The sequence below is a fragment of the Bubalus kerabau genome, unplaced genomic scaffold, assembly GCF_029407905.1.
Source record: "Bubalus kerabau isolate K-KA32 ecotype Philippines breed swamp buffalo unplaced genomic scaffold, PCC_UOA_SB_1v2 scaffold_50, whole genome shotgun sequence".
Lineage (NCBI taxonomy): Eukaryota > Metazoa > Chordata > Mammalia > Artiodactyla > Bovidae > Bubalus > Bubalus kerabau.
The window spans coordinates 2,478,278-2,501,842 of NW_026577904.1; the positions used below are offsets into that span (position 1 = coordinate 2,478,278).

Here is a 23,565-nt window from a genome sequence, read left to right on the forward strand (position 1 = left end):
AGAACTTTCTGACACTTCAAGATCTGCCCTGTGGCCATTGATCATTCACTCTTGAGCAGTTCAGGATTTCCCTCTCCCCTCTCTCCCAGGTTGTATCTCAGTTCTGGGTGACCCCATAGCACTAAGGCCAAGCCCTGTGGGTAAAGGCTGGTCCTCACGTGTCACATGCCTGTAATCGCGTCTGTGGTCTGTGGTCCAGTGTCCGTTCCTGGTCACTACCAGCCCTCCATGCTGACATGCTGGGCATTCAGTTTCCAATCTTGTCTGTGGTCATAGCTGTGTTTATTACTACAAACTTGTTGCTTGTCATTTGAGGCCTCTTCGAGTTCACCAACACTGTTTTTAAAATTTATTTATTTTTATTGAAAGGTGATTGCTTTCCAATATTGTGTTGGTTTCTGTCATACAGCAACATGAATCAGTCATAGGTGTACATATGTCCCCTCCCTCTTGAACCTCCCTTCCACCTCCCACCCCATCCCACCCTTCTCATCTAAATTCTGCCCCCTCTGGGGGGCTTGGGCTTCTCTGATAGCTCAGTTGGTAAGGATGCGGGGGACCCCGGTTCGATTCCTGGGTCAGGAAGATCTGCTGGAGAAGGGATAGGGTACTCACTCCAGTATTCTTGGGCTTCCCTCGTGGCTCAGCTGGTAAAGAATTCACCTGCAATGTGGGAGAACTGGATTTGATCCCTGGGTTGGGAAGATCTCCTGGAGAAGGGAAAGGCTACCCACTCCAGTATTCTGACCTGGAGAATTCCAAGGACTGTATAGTCCATGGGGTTGCAAAGAGTCGGACACGACTGAGCAACGTTCCCTTTTCACTTTCAGGGGCTTATAAAATGTTGCCCTTCTCTGCCACATTATCCTAGGACTGTGACAGGCCAAAGGTTTCTGTCTCCAGCACTGTCGTCCGTCTAGCCTTCTCTATGTTGACACGTGCACACTAGGTAGTGGGTGAGAATCCTGCAAGGCTGCCACTTCCAGGGCTCATCATGGGGGGCAGAACACAAGGCCCTTCCACTTTGGGGCCTCAAACCTATAGGGGCTTCTGCTGCCCCATGTTTGTCTCTTCTCAGAGCCCACATCACTCTCTCAAACTGATAACTCTTAAATTCAGCTTCACCTCTGCTTCAGAGGGCTATTTTAAAATCACTGGAGTAACAGAAATTTGGTCTTATATTTTCTCTAGTCTTCAAAATATGTTCTTTTTGACATTAACTTTATACTTTGATTCCTTAGCCTCTGCCCTCCCTCCACCTTTTTTTTTAAGCCTCTGGCTTTTGGAGAGTCAAAAACCTTTTCTTTGAAACTATTGCCTCCGATGTATTTCCAGAGTTAATTTTGAAACTCAGAAGTTGAAAATTGACTCCCGCCCACACCCTTGCACCTGTGTGTGCATCACTTTAATGGTCCTTTCCTGAAAGCACAGAGGCCAGACTGAACCCTCCCTTCTAGGTGAACGGAGGAAATGTACCAGGCCCATAAATAGTTCCTTGGCTAGTGCAGGGCATTGCTGACATGCTGCTTTATCTGCCCTGAGCCCTGTTGAACTGGCTGTACACACAACATATGGTGAGATGAAGTCCACCCCAGAGTCCACAGGAACATTCCTTCAAAATGTTTTACTTGGGAGCCCAGAATTTAAATTTAAATCCTTGAATGGAAGAATCTATTTGGAATATGTTAGGTTCCCTGCCACATCTTCCAAGGAAGCAGATAGCCAAACATTCTATGGCGTTTCTTCAGGTTTTGTCTTTAGAAGTTAACATTTCCTGTAACTGAGTTTAAGTTATATATTTCCAACATCAATTTCTATTTTATCTTCTATGTTAATTAGCTGGGTCCTTGGTTTTGAGAGCAAAAGCAAAAGAATGTTGTCCCATGAGCAGCATGCCTCAAATAATAAAATGTTGCCAAAATTAAGAACAGAAAAACAGAAAACATTGTCTATTGAGCATGAAATGTCAAAGACATATGGTGTTTTTGTTCGAGTCTTTGAAGGTCAAAAACTTGTTTCATGTTTTAAGACATGAAGGAAGAGCTGACAGACGGTTCAAACAGAATTTTAATGTCAGCCTTCCTTGTAATCGGACCTTAAGGGCCAGTATCAAAAGCACTATTCTTATTCTCAAGTATTTTGAGTTTACCAAAATTGTGTAACTTTAGGTTACCATGTAGAGGTCTCACATAAGCTTCAGAATGTTTGTGGAGACAGAAATTTGCTGACCTGCTTTCAGTTGTCAAGTCAAAACCGAGCAACACACAGGTTATTGCCAGCTCCAAATAAGAATGCTTAACAATTAAAACAGTTTTTTAAAATGTTTTTGAAACAAGTAGGGTAATTTTTTATCCTTCAGAAATCCCTTTGGTTCCTGTATTCACTTTTGTCAATCACTGTAAATGTGAGTGGTGAGTTTGTTTTGTATAAATTTTATTTATAGCCTAAAAAGTAAATCAAAGACATAAGGTTCACAAACTTTTCCTATTATCTTAAATTAACAACTCCAGAAAGTCTTGCAATTCATGGGACTTGGTGAAAAGAGATTAGAGCTTTTCAAAGGTTTTCACAAAGTTGACTTTATTTTTACGAAACTGCTTCTAATTTAGAAAAGTATTTATCTTCTACTCAACATCTAAGTGCTCCATCCAATTAACAAGACTTTGGCCACCAATGACATAGTTAATCCACTGGTTATCTCACAAAAGCGAATTTGATGGAATGTGTGATAATCTCTGGTTCTTCACATTATATTCAATCTCTAGCCAATTTCAGAATAAAAGTTAAAAGAATACTCTGTGATCCCTAACAACTGATTGATTAGGGATGACGTTTCAGGCTTTGAGCTGGAGATTCAGTGATTGGGTCTTGCCCTGGAGGTTTAAATTCTCCTGTCCTTTTCTGAGCAGCAGTTAAAAATGTAACAAAGCTGCCTGGGAGGCTGACATAGATCATCCACATTCTGGGGCACCGTACTTCACTTACCCTTCATTTGACAAAGATAGGCACAGCCAGGCCTAGTGTGTGAAGCCGTTGACAGATGAGCAAGTCCCGATGCTGCAGAAGTCAGAACACAAGAGCTAATAATCGTCTGGGGCAGTGAAGATGAACTCCAGTGCTCTTGCCTGGAGAATCCCAGGGACGGGGGAGCCTGGTGGGCTGCCGTCTATGGGGTCGCACAGAGTCGGACACGACTGAAGCGCCTTAGCAGCAGCCGCAGCAGCCTTCCTCCCTAAATAAACAGATGGAAAGAGTTTGCAGTTCATGTCTTTCCAAGGTAACAATTTATTTCATTTCTGTTTTACAGTATTGAACCAAAAGTTGTTCTCTTTGGGGAAATTTTATTTTTCTTTAATTATTCTACCCAAATGACAAGAGAGCTGAGTCTTCTGGGGATAGGTGCAGTGAAGTCAGAGTTAATTAGTTTTCTCACAGTGCACAGCATTTGGGTAAAATATCACTGCAGGGGAACACCAGCATTCAGATTCCTTGATTAAGTGGTGTGCTTCTAAAAAGGCAGAATTCTATCAGAAAAAAACTATGTGGAAATAATATTTCAACCTCCTTGAGAGTTGACAGCATTTGATACTCACCTTGGAGTTTTCCTTGGAGTAAATCCTTTCATCTCCACTTTATCTTTCCTTTAAGGTGTCAGATGGCAAGAGAAAATGATGGAGTGCCCTGCAGGTCCCTAGAGAACTTGAGAACCATGTTCCTATTTAACTGCAACATAAAACTCACAAATCAGTTTATTTTTCTCTTGTGATTGTCCAAGTTATACATTCTGCAGAATTTCAAGGCTAAACAAAGAAATCTGCCTCAGTGATCTTTTGTCATTTCATAGATGGGTATTCAGATTAGACTAAGAGCATTACACAGATACACCTATCTGTGGCACATAAATGAGCTCTCAAATTCAGTGTCTGTTCTTTTCTTATCTGATTACAGGCTGATTACATGCAAACATGCCAAGTATATGATTTACATGATTAATATATAAAGTTTAAGCATTGATGTTATTTCAGGTGACCCTATTATTAATTTATTAAGCACAGGTCTTGTAATGGAAAGAATTCTGTCTCACAAAAGAATAGCATTCTTAGGGACTAAGGAAATTGGCAAAGTATAAACCTCAGAGTTATACTTAAGACAAGTTACACATTGATATCCTCAAGTAAAGGTCTAAGAAAGATTGCCCTTTAATTCAGAAAAAATTCTGGAGATAATAACCTCAAGAATATCCCTGTTAATTAAAGAAAAATTATTTAGCAATTAAAGATACCAGGTAAGTAGCTAAAAATAAGTGTTTTCTTCAGCAAGCTCAATGCCTTATTCATTACATTTCTTCCTTAGAAAATAGCAGATATAAAATAGAAACCAAGAAAATAAGAGTCCTTGTCACAACTTTCCTAATTAAAGCCATTTTTCCCCTTTATTGGCTCCATTTTGTACATTCATTTCATATAGTAATAAACAACTTGAGCAGCTAAAGTCTTCACGGAAAGAAAATTACCTTCTTCAGTGAGGAAATTTCAGACCTGAGGACTGATTTTCTTTCTTGTCTGTATTTCTGTCTTTGTCAAGAAAGAAGCATTTTCCACAAAATTATGGCCTGAAGAGCATCCGATGGCTTTTCCTTCGAGTTCACCTACTTAAGTCATGGATGGATCACTAAAGGATGAGATAAAGGAGAGACACTGTTCATAAAAGGGTCAAGCAAGTGCCTTTTGCTTATTTTCCTTACGTAGCTGACAGTAGCAAAGACACAAATCATACATTCAGTGCCACAATTACATATGCCTTCTTTCTATGTTTTTCCCAAGTAAGGTCAGCTTTTCATGGTTCAATTTTTAATGCAATCATTAGCTCACACCTTAATAAGGATTCTTGTCATCAGTGCTTTTCATAAATTCTGGCAGACAAAGTGTGAGATTGTTGACAGCCTGATTTGATGATATGAAGTCTTTTTTGCTTGTTTCTTTGTTTGTTGATATGAATTCTTATGATGATACAGTGGGGCAAACTTGATTTCTGTTTCCAATTGTGGAATAAAACAGTAGATTTTGTATTGTTTTAAGATGAGAGTTAATTCACCATTGTGAAATACCTGGAATCACTCCCCTACGCCCATGTTTTGAATTCTTAGCAATCATTAAAACAAGTCTTTCATTGAGAGACCAATGGTGCAGTGGTACATAGTAGTGGCAATGATAGAATTGAGCAACTCAGAAGATTTAGGGCTAGTTTTATTTGGCGGTTGCTTCCCACAAAAGAACAAATATAGTACTGGAGTTTTAAAACCTGTGCCTATTTTGAATTAAATTTACATTCAAAGACCAAATGTCAAGAAAAAAATACCAGTCAGTGGTAATACTGCATATAAAGCTACCAAATTCTCCTACCGGCCAAGGCTACAGCAAGATGTATAATCACTGCTGCTGCTACTGCTGCTAAGTCGCTTCAGTCGTGTCCGACTCTATGCGACCCCGTAGACGGCAGCCCACCAGGCTCCCTCGTCCCTGGGATTCTCCAGGCAAGAACACTGGAGTGGGTTTCCATTTCTTTCTCCAATGCATGAAAGTGAAAAGTGAAAGTGAAGTCGCTCAGTCATGCCCGACTGTTGTTAGTGACCCCATGGACTGCAGTCCACCAGGCTCCTCCGTCCATGGGATTTTCCAGGCAAGAGTACTGGAGTGGGGTGCCATTGCCTTCTCCATGTATAATCACACGAGAAGCCAATAAACAAGGTAAGGATCAAAAAGACAAAGACCTCTGTGCTCTGTAGGGGCTGGCTTCTTGTCTTTTCTTAGAACTGTGTGCTCGATTGCATTTATTTATTTATTCATTTAGAAAATATTTTTTGAGAACCTGTATCATGCCAAGTACCAGACTAGGCTGTGGACATATGTTAATGACTTCAGGGAGGTTAACAGTTCTCTCTCCCACTAGTTTTGATAACATAATGCCAAGTTAAAAATCAACTACAGCCATGTTAGGGCTTCCCAGGTAATGCTAGTGGTAAAGAACCTGCCTGCCAATGCAGGAGACATAAGAGACGTAGGTTCAATCCCTGGGTTGAGAAGATCCCTTGCAGGTGGGCATAGCAACCCACTCCAGTATTCTTGCCTGGAGTATTCCATGGACAGAGGAGCCTGGCAGGCTACAGTCCATGAAGTCGCAAAGAGTCGGACACGACTGAAGTGACTTAGCACTCATGCACAGCTATGTTAGGTACTATTACACATAAAACAACAGTTCAGTGGGAGACTAGAAGGAGTTTACCTAGTTTGGGAGGTCAAGGAAAGATGTCCTAAGAAAGTAACTTTGAAGGAGAGCTAAAAGTTTATGCAGAAGGTCTTATGGCAAGGGAGAGCTAAGTCATGTGAGAGATCCTAAAATACAGAGCCCTGCTTAGCGGTCCAAAACTGTGAGAGCTGAGACCAGAGAGGCAGGCTGGGCAACACAGAGCTATTCTACAAGGAACAGGGCTTTTAGGCCCTTATCTTAAAAGCAATGCAAAGTATTGAAGTATTTTAAGAGGGCAAGGAGTCTGCAGTAATCATATTTGCAATTTTAAAAGATTATTTTGAATATAGAGATGTGAATAAATGGCAACCACTCCTTATAGTGAGACAAAGAAAAGGAGAAAAATAAAACACTCAGTTTCCATATCAAAGTACTCTGATTTTAGGTGTGCATGATGGAAAGACCACAATTGTTTAGATCATTTATGATTCTCCCATATAAATAACAAAAAAGGGATAAAAGAAGTATAAACTCCTCAGGACTAAGAGAAGAGCAAAAAGACAGAGCTGATAGAGGAGTGAGTGGTAGCTGAGTAGCTGTGTAGTGTGGATAACCATGGAAACCACTAATCTGAGCACAGAGAATGAAATAGGCTCAGAATTTGGGGCCATAAACCTCACCAGGCCATGTGATTGCGATGCTGGGCAAAAAATATGGGCACTGGTTTTAAAGAAACTGTGTTGAGAGTGGAAGAGACAGAAGATGCAACTGGTAAATCATGCAATTTTGTCCTCCATTCCCAACTCTCTCCCAATCTGCATCTTTTCTTTGGAGAAATTTATTAATAGGGAGTTCAGATCCCATTCATTCATATAATCATTTATTCATTTGGTATATATTTGTTAGCTACATGCTATGTACTAGGAAGTGAACAAAACAGATAAGATCTTATGTACCATTCTAGAAGGGAATAGAGATAATATAAAGAGACAAGTAAACAAAAATACCAGATAGTGACAAGAATTATGCAGAAGATTAAAGATAACATAATTTGAGAGTGACTATTTTCAGATTGGCTAGTCAGGAAACATTAGCCATGGGTGTGTGTGACATCTTTAAAAATTGTGATTAAGAGCCAATCTGCAAGGTGAAGCATCAGCTCTTATTCTTACTATTCAAATTCTAGAATGTGAGCAGGCAATGAAGTCTATGTCCCCAAGGGTGAAAGAAAGTATTCTTCTTATCTAAATGGTCACAGAAAAACAACCTTTAGATACTGACAGAGAAGGATTTTTTAAAGTTAAAAAAAAAAAAAAAGTGGGAAAAGAAAAATGGCTTGCCACTTGAGGACCTTATAGTGAAGCCTTAAATTAACAGTCGCCACCTCTAGACACAGAACATCCAATCAGCTTTGTAAAGCTTTGATTTTAAATATGACTGGTCAGCCAAAGTTAACCATATAGTCTAAGGGTGCTTCAGTCAAGACAAAGAGAACAAAACAGAAAGATCTGATATAAAAAAAGGAAAAGGCAGATAGTAGGAGAAAAATCTAAAAAAACCTTCTTGAATTAATATCCCAGACACACAAGAGAAGGTATTTTATCCTCAAATTAAAATCCAAATCTATGCAAATGAACTATCATAAGAAAAACCTTTGAAAAATTAAAAATATGAGTGCCAGAGTTTTTACAAAGTAATGTCAGATAACAATATTAAGATAGTCACAATAATATTAGCAGTGGTCATTAAGTTAATGAAAAATTGGTGTCACTTAATAGGTGGAGGACAGCAGAGAAGTAGTGGTGGACAGTATAAGAGAATTGAGCTCTCATCTAATATAGTTGTGTTGTTGTTTAGTTGATAAGTTATGTCGAATTGTTTGTGACCCCATGGACTGTAGCCGCCAGGCTCCTCTGTCCATGGGATTTTCCAGGCAAGAACACTGGAATGGGTTGTCATTTCCTTCTCCAGGGGATCTTCCCCACCCAGGGATTGAACCCGTGGACCTGTGTCTCCTGCATTGCAGGTGGATTCTTCACCCCTGAGCAACCAGGGAAGCCCATCTAATTTAATGGAAGCTTTAATTAGAATCCGCCTGCAAAGCAGGAGACACAGGTCCACAGGTTCAATCCCTGGGTGGAGAAGATCCTCTCTATGAGGAAATGGCAATCGATTCCAGTATGCTTACCTGGAAAATCACATGGACAGAGGAGCCTGATGGGCAACAGTCCATGGGGTCACAAAGAGTCGGACACAACTTAGCAACTGAGCATGCATCCAGAGTTGATAAATATATGCATTTCAGGAGAATAACTGAAGTCTTCTAAACAAATTAACTATCACTTTAATAAATTAAAATCACATATTTCTATCAGCTTTTTAAAAGTGAGATTAATTTGCTTTTGTTAAAATTATCAGTGTTCATTTAAAGGAATGTAATTGATAGGTATGTTCGACTTTCACACATCTTAGAGGATGATCAAAATAATGTTTTCAAATGACACAACTTTTAGTAAAAATGTGAGGTCTTGTTAGCATATCACTGTCTTTTAAAAAGAAGTATGAGCAGAATGCTAATGACTTATTATGCTACTTTCCCTGGTGTCTCAGTCGGTGAAGAATCCGCCTGCAATGTGGGAGACCTGGGTTTGATCCCTGGGTTGGGAAGATCCCCTGGAGAAGGGAATGGCTACCCACTCCAGTGTTCTTGCCTGGAGGGTGCCCATGGACAGAGGAGCCTGGCAGACTACAGTCCAGGGGGTCTCAAAGAGTCCAACACAACTGAGCGACTTTCACTTTCACTTTTCTCCTTCTGAAACCACTTCTGTTATCGGGTTTTTAAGCACAAACATGTATAAAGAAATGAAGTATCTTTTCATCAGAGAGAAGTTGATACCATCATATTTCTAGGGGATACTGTTTTTTTCCTTCACTCAACAAACATACATTGAACAGCTAGCTACTAGACATCTCTCTTCTCAGAATAAGGAATATAGAAAGGAACAAAACAAATAGCCTGCCCTTATGAAATTTATATTCTGATAAGACCAGAAACAAATACACAGATGTAAGTATATAGTAAAATATATAAAATGTTAGTAGTAATAAGTGCTTTGGGGAAGAATAAAGCAGGATAGAGGGAATTCAGGTAAAGGTGATTCCTATTTTAAATTTGGTAGTTAGGGAAAACTTCACTAAGAAGATCTTTTAGTAAAGATCTAAGGGAACCAAGGGAGCTAATGATGGGAATATCTGTCAGAAGAGCATTCCAGGCTAAGAGAAAGATAAATGGTGGTGGTGGTGGTGGTTTAGTCACTAAGTCACGTCCGACTCTTGCAATCTGTGCACTGTAGCCCACCAGGCTCCTCTGTCCATGGGATTCTCCAAGAAAGAATACTATATACATAAACTCTAAGTTGGGAGCGTGGGCAGGCATGGTTATGGAATAGTAAGAGGCCAGTGTGGCTGTTGAGCAATGAGTGGAGGGTAGGTGGTAGCATGAAAAAACTAAGATTGTTGAGTTGCATGTTTTGTAAAACCTCATAGACCATTGAAAGGACTTTAGATTTCATTCTGAACAAAAAAAAATCTGGTTTACAGATCCACTCTGGCGTCTGTGTTGAGAACAGCCTGAAAAAGAGCAAGGGTTAAAACTGAAGGATTAATTGGAAGCCTACATAAATAATCCACTGGAGAGATCATGGTGACTTGGATCTGAGTGGTAGTAGTGGGCTTGAAAGAAGCTGGTCAGACTCTAGATATGTTTTGAAGGTACATTTGAGTTTGCTGATAAATTAGATGTAGAGAGTAATAGGAAGAGAAATAAAAGGACTCAAGATCTTTGCACTGAGGAACTTGGAAGAATATTATTGTTAACTGAGATGGGAGAATCAGGTCCTTTCTGGTGTTCAGTTGATGGTGGTGGAAAGATCCCCTGGAGGATGGTACAGCAAGCCATACCAGTATTCTTGCCTGGAGAATCCCCATGGACAGAGGAGCCTGGTGGGCTCAGTCCTAGGGCAGCAAAGAGTAGGACACGACTGAATATATAAGCCTCAGTTCAGTTCAGTTCAGTCGCTCAGTCTTGTTCGACTCTTTGCGACCCCATGAATCGCAGCACGCCAGGCCTCCCTGTCTATCACAAACTCCTGGAGTTCACTCAGACTCACGTCCATTGAGTCAGTGATGCCATCCAGTCATCTCATCCTCTATCGTCCCCTTCTCCTCCTGCCCCCAATCCCTCCCAGCATCAGAGTCTTTTCCAATGAGTCAACTCTTCACATGAGGTGGCCAAAGTACTGGAGTTTCAGCTTTAGCATCATTCCTTCCAAAGAAATCCCAGGGCTGATCTCCTTCAGAATGGACTGGTTGGATCTCCTTGCAGTCAAGAGTCTTCTCCAACACCACAGTTCAAAAGCATCAATTCTTTGGTGCTCAGCCTTCTTCACAGTCCAACTCTCACATCCACACATGACCACCAGAAAAACTATAACCTTGACTGGATGGACCTTGGTTGGCACAGTAATGTCTCTGCTTTTGAATATGCTATATATGTATATAAATTTCAGGGCAAAGGTCTAAGCCAGCGACAGGATTTTGAAAGAGAATATCGTATATTAGGGCTTCTCTGGTGGCTCAGACAGTAAAGAATCAGCCTGCAGGGTTGGGAAGATCCCCTGGAGGAGGGCAAAGCAATCCACTCCAGTATTTTTGCCTGGAGAAATCCCGTGGACAGAGGGGCCTGGCAGGCTACAGTCCATGGGGTCACAGAGTCAGATATGAGTGAGCGACTAAGCACAGCACATGGCATATTAAACCATGAGACTGGACGTCCAGAGATAAATATCAGTAACCTCAGATATGCAGATGACACCACCCTTATGGCAGAAAGTGAAGAGAAGCTAAAGAGCCTCTTGATAAAAGTGAAAAAGGAGAGTGAAAAGTCTGGCTTAAAACTCAACATTCAAAAAACGAAGATCATGGCATCTGGTCCCATCACTTCATGGCAAATAGATGAGGAAACAATGGAAACAGTGAATGGAAACAATGGAAACAAAGAAAACAGATTTTATTTTCTTGGGCTCCAAACTCACTGCAGATGGTGACTGCAGCCACAAAATTAAAAGATGCTTGCTACTTGGAAGAAAAGTTATGACAAACCTAGACAGCATATTAAAAAGCAGACATTACTTTGCCAACAAAGGTCCATTTAATCAAAGCTATGGTTTTTCCAGTAGTCATGTATGGATGTGAGAGCTGGACCATAAGGAAGGCTGAATGACAAAGAATTTATGGTTTTGAACTATGGTGTTAGAGAAGACTCTTGAGATTGCCTTGGACTGCAAGGAGATCAAACCAGTCAACCGTAAAGGAAATCAGTCCTGACTGTTATTCATTAGAAGGACTGATGCTGAATCTCCAATACCTTTGGCCACTTGATAGGAAAAGTTAACTCTGAAAAGACCCTTATCCTGGGAAAGATTGAAGGCAGGAGGAGAAGGGGAAAACAAAACATGAGATGGTTGGATGGCATCACCGACTCAATGGACATGAGTTTGAGCAAACTCCAGGAGATGCCAAAGGACAGGAAAAACTGGTGTGCTGCAGTCCATGGGGTCTCAAAAAGTTAGACATAACTGGGCAACTGAGCAACATAATAGCTAAATAAATCAAAGACTGAGTTTCAAGGATATTTTATTATAAAGAGGTCAGGAAGCAGAAGGGGAAAAAGTAGTCTGAGAAAGATCTAGGCCAGGCTTCCAGTATTCCTACCACCTTCTGTACCATCCAGTAGACTAGGAAGTTGCAGAACAGCCTATTGAAGGCATTGCTGAGGGGCCAGTTGGGAGCTGACACTTCAGGAGGAAGAAGAGCTGTTCTCAGGATGAGATCAAGAGGTGGAAGGAAGGGAGGTCTCTCCCAGCGACTCACTTGGGGAAGTTTCTGCTTCCATCTCCACTACTTTAGGTTCTAGGTCTAGAAGTTCTTGTTCCCTAAGAGGGCATACTTCTGCCTGGAAGCAAAACTCCCAGTAAACTTAAAGCCATGGTTGATGCCCTCTGCGGAGAAGGCAATGGCAACCCACTCCAGTACTCTTGCCTGGAAAATTCCATGGACAGGGGAGCCTGGTGGGCTGCCGTCTATGGGGTCACACAGAGTCGGACATGACTGAAGTGACTTAGCAGCAGCAGATGCCCTCTGAATTTGGGTTCTTTGTGTCAGATCAGCAGGTAAAGAAAGGACTCATTATAACATCAGACAGCTGTAAAAACAGGAGAGTATGGCATTATGATTCAGTTGAATGTAGTGGTTAAAACAAACTTTACTCTGTGTAGTCTCTGTGTGTGAAATGTGTGCCCCAGCTAGGAAAACTTTATAGGGCTCATAGAATGACTCCCCTAAAGAGATATGGGAAGTTTGTGTTCAGGTCATCTTCCTAAATTTCCAAGTACATTGGATGGCTCTAAGATATCACTGTTGTCCACACTTAATTCAAGAAAGAAATGATGGGTTTGTTTTTTTTACCATAAATAGAATGAGAAGATGAAAACCATTTCAGAGTATAAATTTTAATATACTTTCTTTCTTTGAGAAAAAAAAAAAGAGATGCATTTATTTCTCCTCTTCAACTCTGTCCTCCCGACCCCCAACCCCAGAGTCATAACAAAACAGTTTATGCTTTGCAAATGATTACAGAATAAAGTGAGAACAACTTGCAAATTTTAACTCTCTTCCAGTTCATGTAAAAGCAGGGTGTGTGTGTGTGTGTGTGTGTGTGTGTGTGTGTGTGATTCTCTTGTAGTCAACCACAAGTAGAAGCCCAGATATCATCTGATTTAGGTAAACATTTGCTAAATACCTACTCTCTCCCCAAACCCAGATTTTTCCTAGTTACATCATTAATTACAGTAAAATGATCTACCCTAAGTGGGCTTCCCAGATGGCTCAGTGGTAAAGAATCCACCTGCCAATGCAGGCGGAGAAGGCAATGGCAACCCACTCCAGTACTCTTGCCTGGAAAATCCCATGGATGGAGGGGCCTGGTGGGCTGCAGTCCATGCGGTCGCTAGGAGTCAGACACGACTGAGTGGCTTCACTTTATTTTTTCACTTTCATGCATTGGAAAAGGAAATGGCAACCCACTCCAGTGTTCTTGCCTGGAGAATCCCAGGGACGGGGGAGCCTGGTGGGCTGCTGTCTATGGGGTCGCACAGAGTCAGACACGACTGAAGCGACTTAGCAGCAGCAGCAGCAGCCAATGCAGGAGATACAGGAGTCACAGTTCAATCCCTGGGAAGGGAATATTGCCCAGAGAAGGAAATGGCAACCCACTCCAGTATTCTTCCCTGGAAAATCCCATGGACAGAAGAAACTGGTGGGTTACAGCCTATGGGGTTGCAAAGAGTTAGACATGTCTGAGTGACTGAACACAGGAGGATTTACTCTAAAACTGAAAAAATGGTATAAGAGAAAACCACATAATCAATTAATTCTTCTAACTTAAAACACAAGATGATGTAGCCAACAGTATTTAACTTTTTTGGGAAAAAAAAAAAACCTCTTTGAAATAATCTACTGTAGTTTTAAAATGAACTAAATTAAAAAAAAATTAAATAGAATTACTCAGAGGATGCTATTTTGTAGAAGACAGCATGATGTCATTTTCAATCATAGCAAAAATTATTTTCTCCTGCTGTTCATTTGAGTGAAGAGAAAATTAATTTATAATCCCTTTGATGGCCTTTGTTTTCATTAATTTAATTTCCACTACATGTTAAGATCAGAGATGTCAGTGACATCATCTTTTGCTTGTAAAACCAGCCCAGTGGGGGCTTTTTGTTAAAGAGGATTGTTATAACAATCTCTCTAAGCTAAATAATACATTGCAGAAAATAAAACAGAAATAGCATACTGAAAAAAAATTAAGCACACATCATAGGAGAAGTTTATTTCAGAAAAAAATGCATTCAGTTGTGGCACTGCTTTTTCATATGAATAGACGTTGAATCATTGTCTTCAAGTAGTAGCTCTTAGGGCTCAGCTGTTGAGAATCATCTGTACTTTGGGGCAACGTGGAGCTTCTCCAGCAGAGATTAGGATTTAATGGGTATGGAATGTGGCTCATGGATCTTCATTTTTACAAAGACTCCAGGTAATTCTCAAATGATTTGTGGTTTGAGAATCAGTCCTAATTATAAACTTTTTTTTTCTGTTCATCCCAGATGAGTGTGATTATGCTTACCTTCCTAGGCTGAGGCTGACCAAAGTTTTGTTTTGTTTTTGTTTTTTCAAATAAAGGTGATCAGCAGAGACAAACAAATAAGCAGATAGTCCTTTGTCTCCTTGAGGTTAAAGGCTCAAATGTTAAGTGCCTGGTTCATGAAACATCCTACCGTGAATGAAGCTCACTTCATAAATATGCCATGCCCTCAGTTATAAATTAATACTGGAAGGGCAGGAGACAGTAAAAAAGCAAGACCCATTGGGTTTCTTGAGGGCTGCAATATTGGGAAAGGAGGAAGAAAGACACAGAAAGAGAAGGCTGGAAGCTAAGGAAACTTTCATAGGCTTTATAACTTTGCGTAAATTCTGTATTAATATTAACTTAGGCAAGAGATAAATAAAAAGACTGCCTAAAATATTTCTGATCTTGTAGCTGCCACAAACAAGAGTTTTCAAGTTTTATGATGTGTTTGCTTGTTGTGGTTGTTACTGTATAATTTTACATGGTTGGTTGTTTAGTTGCTAAGTCATGTCTGATTTTCACGACCCCATTGACTGTATGTAGCCTGCCAGGCTCCTCTGTCCATGAAATTCTCCTGGCAAGAATACTTGAGTGGGTTGCCATTTCCTTCTCCAGGGGATCTTCCTGACCTAGGAATCGAACCAGGGTCTCCTGTATTGTAGGCAGATTCTTTACTGACAGAGTTATGAGGGAAGTTATAACTGTATATGACTTCACAGGAAGTCCTTGTGTTTTGCATAAATGCATTTTGGTTCCAAGTAATTAATTTAGGGGCTTCCCTTGTGTCTCCAAATTTGCTGGTATATTGAGTGCAGCACTTTCACAGCATCATCTTTCAGGATTTGAAATAGCTCAACTGGAATTCCATCACCTCCACTAGCTTTGTCGTAGTGATGCTTTCTAAAGCCCACTTGACTTCACATTCCAGGATGTCTGGCTCTAGGTGAGTAATCACACCATCATGATTATCTGGGTCGTGAAGATCTTTTTTGTACAGTTCTTCTGTGTATTCTTGCCACCTCTGCTTAATATCTTCTGCTTCTGTTAGGTCCATGCCATTTCTGTCCTTTATCGAACCCATGTTTGCATGAAATGTTCCCTTGACATCTCTAATTTTCTTGATGAGATCTCTAGTCTTTCCCATTCTGTAGTTTTCCTCTATTTATTTGTATTGATTGCTGAGGAAGGCTTTCTTATCTCTTCTTGCTATTCTTTGGAACTCTGCATTCAAATGGGTATATCTTTCATTTTCTCCTTTGCTTTTGGCTTCTCTTCTTTTCACAACTATTTGTAAAACCTCCTCAGACAGCCTTGGGATTTGATTTAGGTCATACCTGAATGGCCTAGTGGTTTTCCCTACTTTCTTCAATTTCAGTCTGAATTTGGCAATAAGGAGTGCATGGTCTGAGCCACAGTCAGCTCCTGGTCTTGTTTTTGCTGACTGTATAGAGCTTCTCCATCTTTGGCTACAAAGAATATAATCAGTCTGATTTCGGTGTTGACCATCTGGTGATGTCTATGTGTAGAGTCTTCTCTTGTGTTGTTGGAAGAGGGTGTTTGCTATGACCAGCAAATTTGCCAGAAAATTTGGAAAACTCAGCAGTGGCCACAGGACTGGAAAAGGTCAGTTTTCATTCCAATCCCAAAGAAAGGCAATGCCAAAGAATGCTCAAACTACTGCACAATTGTACTCATCTCATACGCTAGTAAAGTAATGCTCAAAATTCTCCAAGCCAGGCTTCAGCAACACATGAACCATGGACTTCCAGATGTTCAAGCTGGTTTTAGAAAAGGCAGAGGAACCAGAGATCAAATTGCCAACATCTGCTGGATCATGGAAAAAGCAAGAGAGTTCCAGAAAAATGTCTATTTCTGCTTTATTGACTATGCCAAAGCCTTTGACTGTGTGGATCACAATAAACTGTGGAAAATTCTGAAAGAGATGGGAATACCAGACCACCTGACCTGTCTCTTGAGAAACCTGTATGCAGGTCAGGAAGCAACAGTTAGAACTGGACATGGAACAACAGACTGGTTCCAAATAGGAAAAGGAATATGTCAAGGCTGTATATTGTCACCCTGCTTATTTCACTTCTATGCAGAGTACATCATGAGAAACGCTGGGCTGGAAGAAGCACAAGCTGGAATCAAGATTGCCGGGAGAAATATCAATAACCTCAGATATGAAGATGACACCACCCTTATGGCAGAAAGTGAAGAGGAACTAAAAAGCCTCTTGATGAAGGTGAAAGAGGAGAGTGAAAAAGTTGGCTTAAAACTCAACATTCAGAAAACAAAGATCATGGCATCTGGTCCCATCACTTCATGGCAAATAGATGGGGAAACAGTGGAAACAGTGTCAGACTGTATTTTTCTGGGCTCCAAAATCACTGCAGATGGTGACTGCAGCCATGAAATTAAAAGACGCTTGCTCCTTGGAAGGAAAGTTATGACCAACCTAGATAGCATATTCAAAAGCAGAGACATTACTTTGCCAACAAAGGTCTGTCTAGTCAAGGCTATGGTTTTTCCAGTGGTTATGTATGGATGTGAGAGTTGGACTGTGAAGAAGGCTGAGTGCCGAAGAATTGATGGTTTTGAACTGTGGTGTTGGAGAAGACTCTGCAAGTCCCTTGGACTGCAAGGAGATCCAACCAGTCCATTCTAAAGGAGACCAGTCCTCGATGTTCATTGGAAGGACTGATGCTGAGGCTGAAACTCTAATACTTTGGCCACCTGATGTGAAGAGTTGACTCATTGGAAAAGACCCTGATGCTGGGAGGGATTGGGGGCAGGAGGAGAAGGGGATGACAGAGGATGAGATGGCTGGATGGCATCACTGACTCGACGGACATGAGTTTGAGTGAACTCTGGAACTTGATGATGGAGAGGGAGGCCTGGCTGTGCTGCAATTCATGGGGTCACAAAGAGTCAGACACGACTGAACGTGTCTGACTGAACTGAACTGAACTTGTGTCTCCTGTGTTTGCAGGCGGATTCTAATTCCCAGGTAGCTCAAGGGTAAAGAATCTGCCTGCCAGTGGAGGAGTCCCTGGAGACGCAGGTTCGATCCCTTGGTGGGGAAGATCCCCTGGAGGAGGGCATGGCAACCCACTCCAGTATTCTGGCCTGGAGAATTCCATGAACAGAGGAGCCTGGTGGATTACAGTCCATAGGGTCACAAAGAGTCTGACCCAACTGAATCGACTTAGCAGGCCCACATAATTAACTTAGACCACTTTGGATCGACGGTATACAAGTAAACAAGAATCTGCCTACAGATTTATCAACATTTCCTTTTGTTACTGACCATTTCGAGTTGCGCCCCAGCAAGGGTCCTTCTGCCTAGTCTTGTCACAGCCAGTAGAAAGAGACGAAGTCTGGTTCAAAAGCAAAGGAAAACGTCGTTCTTCAGTAACACAGTGGAGAAGTGTGAGCCGGCACGCTAGAGCACAGGCCGTGGGCTACAGGGCTGCTTTGCTGGAGTTGTTGCGGGGCCAGCACAGCTGCGTTGCTCCCGCTTAAGACTGCAGTTCCCACAGCCTCTGCGCAGGCGGGCCGCCATCGTAAACGCAGGGGCGGCGCTTCTGCGCAGGGCTCCCAGAGCTGCGGGTCTGGGGCAGGCGTTTGGCCCTGGGAAGCCTGGTCTGAAACCCCAGGACCAGGCATCTGTGGGTGGCATCCTATGAACAAGTGTAACTACATGAACCGTGGATGAAAAGAACCAGGAAAGGTCAGACTTGATTACCTACATTGTTTCTGTTTCCCGCGGAATTTTTAATGGGCTTTGCCAGTGATTTTTCTTTCCTCTCTTCCTTCTTCTTTTCCTCCTCATCCTCTTTTCTCTCTCCTGCTTTCTGCTTTCAAGGCATGTTTGATTAGGTAGGTTGATCGTTGCTGGCTTACAAGTGGAGACTGTTTTGTTGTAATTGTTGGGAGACTGATTTCAGCCTTTCTGGACACATGGGAAAAGATTTTGGATGTATCAAGTTTTCAGGAATAAAAATATTGCAAAAGAAGGAACGGAATGAGAATAAGTGGTTTTAGAACAGGCAGGAGAGAAGTTCTGGTTTGCTTTTAGATACGTGAAAAAATAAAAAAACAGCAGAGGTCAGAAATCAAAAGGAATGTTGAATAGTGTTCAAACTTTGTCATAACGGTGAGTTGCTTAAAAAATAGAGTGTTGTGTTCAATGTCCTCTTTCTCTGTTTTTATTTAGTGTCCTGTCTGCCCTCAGCTTTTGGGGATTTAAACGTCAACAAGTGGCTTTATTACTTCAGTTTGAGAATTGCTGGCAGGGCCTGAATCTTGTCAGAAAGTTCTGAGATATACTGTCTTTTGGCAGAAAGAACAATTGCACAGGAACCTGATAAAGCATAACTGAAATCAGACTGCATTGTGATAGATGAAGTAGAAGTACTCTCTAAATAAAGCATGCTCCCCTCAATATGTGAATTTATAAGCACTGCCCGTCTCTTTCTAGCCTCTTAATTCTCTCTGAAGGTTTTTAGTTTCCTACAGAGCAGAGTATATAGTATGTACTGCCTTATGCACCAAAGATAAACTAGCTTCCCATGTAGGGAGGATTGTATTGCATATTTAAAATACATTAAATATTCACTGAATTAAAGCTACATTTTCTCATCACATTTCCAGAGTTTTCCTTTTAAAAAGTCTTTTCTAAATTTGAAATTTTAAGAAATTTTCTTAAAAAAATTCTTAAAATTTTTTTATTACTTAATAATTTTAGGTCATACCTGAATGGTCTAGTGGTTTTCCCTACTTTCTTCAATTTCAGTCTGAATTTGGCAATAAGGAGTTCATGATCTGAGCCACAGTCAGCTTCTGGTCTTGTTTTTGCTGACTGTATAGAGGTTCTCCATCTTTGGCTGCAAAGAATATAATCAATCTGATTTCGGTGTTGACCATCTGGTGATGTCCATGTGTAGAGTCTTCTCTTGTGTTGTTGGAAGAGGGTGTTTGCTATGACCAGTGCGTTCTCTTGGCAAAACTCTATTAGTCTTTGACCTGCTTCATTCCGTATTCCAAGGCCAAATTTGCCTGTTACTCCAGGTGTTTCTTGACTTCCTAGTTGTGCATTCCAGTCCCCTATAATGAAAAGGACATCTTTTTTGGGTGTTAGTTCTAAAAGGTCTTGTAGGTCTTCACAGACAGTTCAACTTCAGCTTCTTCAGCGTTACTGATTAGCGCATAGGATTGGATCACTGTGATATTGAATGGTTTGCCTTGGAAACGAACAGAGATCATTCTTTCATTTTTGAGATTGCATCCAAGTACTGCATTTCAGACTCTTTTGTTGACGATGATGGTTACTCCATTTCTTCTAAGGGATTCCTGCCCCAAATCACTGCAGATGGTGATTGCAGCCATGAAATTAAAAGACGCTTACTCCTTGGAAGGAAAGTTATGACCAATGTAGACAGCATATTAAAAAGCAGAGACATTACTTTGCCAACAAATGTCCGTCTAGTCAAGGCTATGGTTTTTCCAGTGGTCATGTATGGATGTGCGAGTTGGACTGTGAAGAAAGCTGAGTGCCAAAGAATTGATGCTTTTGAACTGTGGTGCTGGAGAAGACGCTTGAGAGTCCCTTGGACTGCAAGGACATCCAACCAGTCCATCCTAAAGGAGATCAGTCCTGGGATTTCTTTGGAAGGAATGATACTAAAGCTGAAACTCCAATACTTTGGCCACTTCATGCGAAGAGTCGACTCACTGGAAAAGACCCTGATGCAGGGAGAGATTGAGGGCAGGAGGAGAAGGGGACAACAGAGGATGAGATGGCTGGATGGCATCACCGACTCAATGGACGTGAGTTTGGGTAAACTCCAGGAGTTGGTGATGGACAGGGAGGCCTGGCATGCTGCGATTCATGGGGTCTCAGAGTTGGACACGACTGAGTGACTGAACTGAATAATTTTAGGGTTGATTCTTTTCATCTTGAGTGAAATATCTATGGTGCTCTGGTTTGGGGATTTTTATCAACTAAAGCTAGAAACTTCAATACAACTTTATGAAATAAAGAAATGCAGCAAAAATAGTTGAGTGATATCCTTACACAATTGCATACATACATTACTATGTTTTTTTTTTTATCATACATGTGTGATATGTATTTGCACTAATACCAGGCACCTGGAAATAATTAGAAAAGTAGCTCTTAACTAAGCAAGTCTCATTTGGAATTTGAATCTAAAATTGTGTAACATGATATGTAAGTTATGTATCAATGAAAACTACATTTTGCCTGGCTTATGTAATTTTTTTGATAACAATTTTTTTTTCAAACCCATCTGTCATAAAATTGTTTCTATTCTCTTTGTTGCTTTGTTTTAAAAGATTTATCTGACAGCAGGCTTAAGTTAACATACTTATAAAAAGACACAATTTCCAAGAGACAGATGTTTCCAAAATCATTTTTCATTTCATATCTGAATAGTTTTCTTACATTAAGAACTTCCCTGGTGGCTCAGATGGTAAAATTCTGCCTATAATGCAGGAGACCTGGGTTTGATTCCTGGGTTGGGAAGTTTTCACTTGGAGAAGGAAATGGCAACCCACTCCACCACTGTTGCTTAGAGAATTCCATGGACGTAGGAGTCTGGCAGGCTATAGTCCTTGGGGTCACAAAGTTTTTTTTTTTTACACTAATGCCATTTATTTAATGAAATGTGATATTGTGCATGATAATCATTTTGCTGTTGCTTTTTGGAAATAAACATGCTGTGCATTGAGTCACATGTAATTGACTTTTGTTTCAATCAAAATAGTCAAATATCAACCAAATATCACCAAAATATTCCACCTATATATGTACCAGAGATTCATTTTTTTTTCTTGTATTTCCATTGGGTAGTGGTTTGGGGGTGTGAGGGAAATATCTATTTCTTTGGTTCGTGATATTGTTTCTTATCCTGAGTGTTCTATAAATGTAGGATTATGTGTGGCTAAGAGCATTTATCCTTTCTCTGGTTACACTTGTACCTCACAGGGATTTGCATTACATAATACATTTTTGTGTTTCTATTATAATTTGTCCTAAGTTTCTTCAAAATAGATATTTTTTGAAAAGGAGAAAAGGCGAGATAATTTGGAATTTAGAGAAATCTCAGAAAGCAAGAGGAAAAAGATTTATTTGATAATGCAGTAATGTATGAATTTATGGGCCTTACTAGTTCCTCAAACAAAAATCTATTTCTATTGCATGCTAGACTATGTTTCCTTAAAAACAGCAATTTTTCTGTTTTAAACAATGCTTAGAATCAATCATAGACATTATGAATGGAAGGCAGATGTAGAGGTCACCATTTAAGCAAGTTCTACTTGACCTGTTCCAAAGTAATCTGTCTCTATCTTATTTCTAATAATCTCCAGGGATGGATATTTCAAAACCTCTTTCAGGAAAATGTTTCAATGCTTAAGACCTATAAGTACTAAACAATTTGTCAGTTATTTATTTTATTTTCATGTAATCAAAAGTAATAAATGTTCATGTGACATTTTGAAAGCTCCAAAAATTAATAAAAAGTGAACACCCGTACTCCCATAATCTTATTGGTAAATTCTATATCCTTTAATGATTTTTCTTGATATTATATTCTTTAGTTTTATATATGTGGATGGAAAAGGAAACATCTAGGCATATTTCTCCATTTTATCAGTATCATTTTTATAATTTCCTCCTTCATCCCAGTTTTTAATTTCTTGTCTTCTGGTATTATGACCTGGGTTTGTACTCTAACTTCTTCATATCTCTATTGTGTTGTGAAACCCCAATTGGATGAAATATTTTGTTGGCTCTTATTGTTAATATTAATTCTGTATTTTATTCCTTTGGACTTTTGTTATCCCCTGGTATTTCATTAAAAATGTGAGGGCTCCATTCATTCTCTTAAACCATCAGAATATCAATTAATGCGTTTTATTAGGCTTTGAAACATACTGGAAATAATTTGACAGCATAATAAAGGGGGTAGTGAACCTAAATATATCTCTATTTGAAATTCCATAGCTTGCTCAAGTGTAATTACTAACTGAATGCTTTATAATAATCCTCTTTGGAAGCTGAAATTATGGTTATACTCAGGGAATGAGGGAGGGAAAATAGATGGTTTATTGTTCTACAACCTTCAGTAGGTACATTCATTCACATTGAGAATACTTTGAAAAAACTATATGTAAAAAGCTCAAGAATACTTTGGCAAATTACCATGAAGCAACCATTCACATACACACATACACCGCATTATTTGAGTATAGTTTCTCTACAGTGTTGTTAGTTTCTGCTGTTCAGTTCAGTTCAGTCGCTCAGTCATGTCCGACTCTTTGCGACCCCATGAATCGCAGCACGCCAGGCCTTCCTGTCCATCACTAACTCCCGGAGTTCACTCAGACTCACATCCATTGAGTCAGTGATGCCATCCAGCCATCTCATCCTCTGTCGTCCCCTTCTCCTCCTGCCCCCAATCCCTCCCAGCAGCAGGGTCTTTTCCAATGAGTCAACTCTCCGCGTGAGGTGGCCAAAGTACTGGAGTTTCAGCTTAAGCATCATTCCTTCCAATGAACATCCAGGACTGATCTCCTTTAGGATGGACTGGTTGGATCTCCTTGCAGTCCAAGGGACTCTCAAGAGTCTTCTCCAACACCACAGTTCAAAAGCATCAATTCTTCGGCGCTCAGCTTTCTTCACAGTCCAACTCTTACAAATTCATACATGTAAATAAGCTATACATATATATATCCCCTCATTTTTTGGATTTCCTCCCCATTAGGTCACCACAGAGCATTGAATTCCCAGTGCTATACAATTATATCTCATTTGTTATCTATTTATACATAGTAATATATATATGTCAGTCCCTTATCTCCCAATGCACCCTACTCCTCCTTTCCCCCTGGGTATCCATATGTTTGTTCTCTGTGTCTGTGTTTCTCTTTCTCCTTTGCAACTAAGATCATCTACACCATTTTCCTAAATTCCACATGTAGGCATTAATATATGATATTTGTCTTTCTCTTTCTGACTTAACTTCATGCTGTGATAGTCTCTAGGT

At 40.4% G+C, this 23,565-nt stretch overlaps 2 long non-coding RNA genes across 3 annotated transcripts; one reads left to right on the plus strand and one right to left on the minus strand.

Moving 5' to 3' along the window:
* Window positions 1-525: 525 nt before the first annotated feature.
* Window positions 526-17,981, minus strand: LOC129640871 (uncharacterized). Of its 2 annotated transcripts, XR_008709010.1 has the most exons (5): window positions 17,802-17,936; window positions 4,514-4,671; window positions 3,594-3,723; window positions 2,986-3,232; window positions 526-663 (listed from the first exon to the last, which is right to left on the minus strand). It is a non-coding gene; the product is annotated as an uncharacterized LOC129640871 (long non-coding RNA). The 2 variants fall into 2 exon arrangements; XR_008709009.1 differs by lacking the exon at window positions 526-663 and having other exon boundaries at window positions 2,554-3,232; window positions 17,802-17,981.
* A 113-nt stretch (window positions 17,982-18,094) lies between these two features.
* On the plus strand, window positions 18,095-21,244 carry LOC129640872 (uncharacterized). The gene is made up of 2 exons (XR_008709011.1): window positions 18,095-18,224; window positions 19,841-21,244. It is a non-coding gene; the product is annotated as an uncharacterized LOC129640872 (long non-coding RNA).
* The last annotated feature ends 2,321 nt before the right edge of the window (window positions 21,245-23,565 follow it).